This window comes from Aethalodelphis obliquidens, unplaced genomic scaffold, assembly GCF_003676395.1.
Source record: "Aethalodelphis obliquidens isolate GAN/ISIS:26980383/991018 unplaced genomic scaffold, ASM367639v1 scaffold2, whole genome shotgun sequence".
Classification (NCBI taxonomy): Eukaryota; Metazoa; Chordata; class Mammalia; order Artiodactyla; family Delphinidae; genus Aethalodelphis; species Aethalodelphis obliquidens.
The window spans coordinates 52,001,631-52,005,655 of NW_020837946.1; the positions used below are offsets into that span (position 1 = coordinate 52,001,631).

A 4,025-nucleotide genomic window follows, 5' to 3' on the forward strand; every position below is an offset into this window, starting at 1 on the left:
ATTGAAAGTCGGAGGGGGTTGTGCAGTGCCGGGCTCCGGCCGGAGGGTGGCGCCGCCCAGCGCCCTCGGAAAAAAGGGGGGGGGTGGGAGCTCGGCTGGGCGAGGGCGCGAGCTCCCGGCGAGGCGTAGGGGACGCGGGAGACCCCCGCGCACTGTGGCCTCCCGCTGCCGCCGCCCGGCTCGGCTCCTCCCGGCCGCGCAGTCAGCAAGTTCCGAGGCGAGCGCGGGGGGAGGGGAGGGCGCGGCGGCGGCGCGCGTGCTCGCTCGCTGCTTGCCTGGCGGAGGGGCGCGCGCCGCCGGCGCCCGGCGGGCGCGAGCTGTTCCCGCGCGCTCCCGCGCGCTCTCTCCGCGCCTCCCTTCACCCGGGGGGCGCACGCGTCCGCCCGCGCGCGGCCAGGACAAAGAGCGCGGCGGGGACCCGGCGGGCTGGACCCTGACGCCCTTGGCCGCGGAGCCGCTACCGGAGAAGGCAGGGGCACGGGCGCCGTCTCGCGGGGCCGCTGTGCCGCGGGGTGGCTTCCGGCCTGAGCCCGCCTCCGGAGCGAGGCTGCCCATTGGACTACCCGCCCCCGCAGGCTGGGGCCAGGGTCATCCCCGGGGCTGGCCGCATCTCCTCTCCCTACACACGGGCCAGCGTGGTCCACGGGGCCCCCACGCCTAGGCAAGGGCCCGGGTCGCGTGGACGGGAGTCCCCCGCTGCCCTGGAAGACTGGAGACTAATGGGTGTCTTTGACGAAGCCAGGCACGCAGGCGGAGGAAAGCTGCTTCTTGCCCCCCGTGTGAGCTAAAGGGGCAAGATGGGGTCTTGGGCATTGAAGGAGGAAAAAAGGATTTCGAGACTAGGTGACTAGCCTCTGCTTCTCCTTGGCCCTCAGCCTTCCAAAGAGGAAGGTCCTTCGGATGCTTTGAAAACTTAAAAATTCAGAACAATTATTGAGATGTCCCACTCAAGATTTTTTTAAGTGAAGAGGGACCTTGTAAGGAGGGTTCATACCTGATGCTTTGCTGGATGCCCTTCTGATGTGCCTGCTAGACGCCAGTTCTGGAAAGAGAAGCCCTAAGTGATACTGGGTCAGAATGTCTACACAGAAAAGCTTCAGATGGGGTTAAGGGAAGGTTAGTTTTGTTCTGTCATTCTCTCTTGCAATCTCCAGGTGGACTCTGCAGTTTTTGCCCCAGGCACAAAGTGGCCAGAAGTACAAAAACTTCCTGTTTGCAGCCCAGACCTTCTTCTGCTACTGAGAACTTGCTCCAGTGATGGAGCCCCTAAGGAATTTGGGGATTCCTCTCCCACAAGTGTCAGGGGCAGGGGTGCTGGGAGAATGTGGAGTTCACAGAGGGAGTGACAATAGCAGAGTCATAACATCTGAACTAGAATGAAAGAAAAAAGGAGAAAAAAAGGCTGAGTGAGCCAATATATTTACTTATTTTTCCTCCAAATAGAAAAGTTTTGGTAAATTGTTGCTTACAGTTCTGACGAGTAAGTTACATTTCTGTGATTTTCCAAAGACAACAGTCATTCAGCGAACCTTTCAGAGGGCTATGCCCTAGGTGCTGGACACACAAAATTCACTCATTCAATTACTGTGTGACTCAAGCCAGGTCTCTACTCTGTGCTAGAAGCAACCAGTCCAGAAGGGGAACAGGTCATTAAAGTGTACCAGGTCGATTAGGAGGAAGGACACTCTAGTCAGAAGGAATAGGAAGTCTCAGACAGAGCATGGTGTGTGTGTTGACGAGAAGTTTCACTGGGCTGGATCAAAGTGTACCTGTGGAAAGAGCTTGTTAGTGAAAATACAGGCAGAAGTTTCCCCCAACTTTTACACTGTGCTGCTACAGCAAAAGCCAACCAATTTGGAGTTTGGATTTTGCTCTATTTGGAATGGGAAGTTGTGAAAGGAAAGCTATGTATAAAATGGGATATTTTAGGAAATTTAATATTACATAAGTAGACTGAAGGCCCAATGGCAATTTGCTGATAGGATTAGGGTGGGGCTAGGAGATTGGCAGATAAAGATATTCAGTTGTGTTTGGTAGCATTTTCCATGAAAAAAGAAACAACAGTGGACTGAAAAGCAAGGGAACTGGATTCTAATCTTATTCTATCAAATTCATGTGACCTCAGGCAAGTTACTTTTTTAAAAAAAAATAAATTGTATTAAAAAAATAAAAATAAATTGTATTTATTTGTGTACATATGTATGTATTGGCTGCTTCGGGTCTTCCTTGCTGCGTGCTGGCTTTCTCTAGTTGCAGCGAGCAGGGGCTACTGGGGCTGCTCTTCGTTGTGGTGCGCAGGCTTCTCATTGCAGTGGCTTCTTTTGTTGTGGAGCACGCGCTCTAGGCGCGCAGGCTTCAGTAGTTGTGGCGTGTGGGCTCAGTAGTTGTGGCTCATGGGCTCTAAAGCACAGGCTCAGTAGTTGTGGCACACGGGCTTCGTTGCTCCGCGGCATGTGGGATCTTCCCAGACCAGGGCTCGAACCCGTGTCTCCTGCATTGGCAGGCGGATTCTTAACCACTGCGCCATCAGGGAAGCCCAGGCAAGTTACTCTTTCCAGTTAAATCTTTCTCGTATGTAGCAGAAGTGTAAATCCTTGCTCAAAAATTTCATGATTCTTCAATGAGTTTGAAGTCATGGAGTTCCACTCAATATTCACGCAACAGATTACTTAGGAACTACCAAATGCTAAGAAATTGGAGTGAAATATGGGTGCTGCTCTTATTGAGCTCAGTGGGTAGTGGAACAACCAGAAATGTAGACTACACGATGAGAAGTGCTGCATTCAAGGAGTGGACAGAATGAGTGGAGTGTTATTAATTATGAATTAAAAATTAGCAGTGGAATTATTAATTCAGCTTGGGGTTATGCACCATGGGGTGTGGGTCAAAAGAAGTTGCAATGAACTGGGCCTGCAGGGATCAATAAGTGATAATATAGATAATGCTCTGGGCAAAGTACCTGGGACATAATAGGTGTTCAATAAATAGTACTTACCAAATTGTTAAAGTCACCATAAAAAAATGAATGGCTCCATAAGGTGAGGGACATTAGTGGCCTGCCCTCACAGTATTAGGTACTCAGCTACCATTATTCACTTGACTAAAGGGGTTTGTTCAAGAAATTCTTTCCAGCTCACAGCTCTCCTCCAAGGTCATCTGACATCACTATCCTGACCAGAAGCAACTTGTAAGTTATGAATTGTTATCTAACTTGAAGTTCTTCTTCACAGGACACCTGTTTTGTAATTGTTTTATCTTTCTCTTTTTTTTTTTTTTTGCCGTGTCTACCCTTGGAAACAGGGATCATGTCTTATAGGCATTCCTGAGCACATACATATTTCATCTAGTGCAAATTATTCTATAAAGTATGTAATAAAAATTTTTTCCCATATGACCCCTCAAAATAGTACCACAAAGTAGACATCAGCTACCACAAGAAGATTGTTCCCTCTTGGTTTCCTCTTTTTCTCTTCTTGGTATGGGGTCCTTCCAGCTTCTCACTCACAACTCTGAAAAAGGCAGAAGTAAGAGGAAAGATAAAAAATTCAATTGCAGCAGATATTGCCACAAAGACCTCTTCTCTCTTTGCCCCCGCAAATGCTGTGACCAAAAGGAACTGGTCATTACAAGGGCAGACAAGGCAGGACCCAGAATCCTTTAGACTTACCTGGTTTGGGAGTTGCTTTCTCCCATGCCTTTCAATGGGTCTCAATGTTATATAGGTACATGAGTTTGTGTGTGTGTAACCAAGAATTCTACAGGAATATACGTCTGATTTGCTTAATAAGTTTCTGAATTGAGTGATTATATAAGCTACAGTAGGGCCACAAATCTTTTAAAATCACCCACCATGGCCAACAACATACCTTACACATAATGGATATAGAATACTTATTAATTTGTTTTGTTGATTTCAGAGTGCTTTTGTTTGTTTCCTTCCACACAATAACCTTTCTCAACATCCCTTCCTTTTACCCTTCTTTTTTTCAGGCTGTTTCAGATGCTATCCAGTTACTTGTATCCTT

At 48.6% G+C, this 4,025-nt stretch overlaps 1 protein-coding gene across 1 annotated transcript in view; it reads right to left on the reverse strand.

Annotated features, from left to right (window-relative positions):
* Positions 1-2,125, reverse strand: part of UBE2E3 (ubiquitin conjugating enzyme E2 E3) — a 104,991-nt gene extending 102,866 nt beyond the window's left edge. Inside the window, exon 1 of the mRNA XM_027126793.1 lies at positions 995-2,125. The gene's annotated coding sequence lies outside the window, so the exon portion shown is untranslated. The remainder of the gene's footprint in view (positions 1-994) is intronic.
* Positions 2,126-4,025: the final 1,900 nt, after the last annotated feature.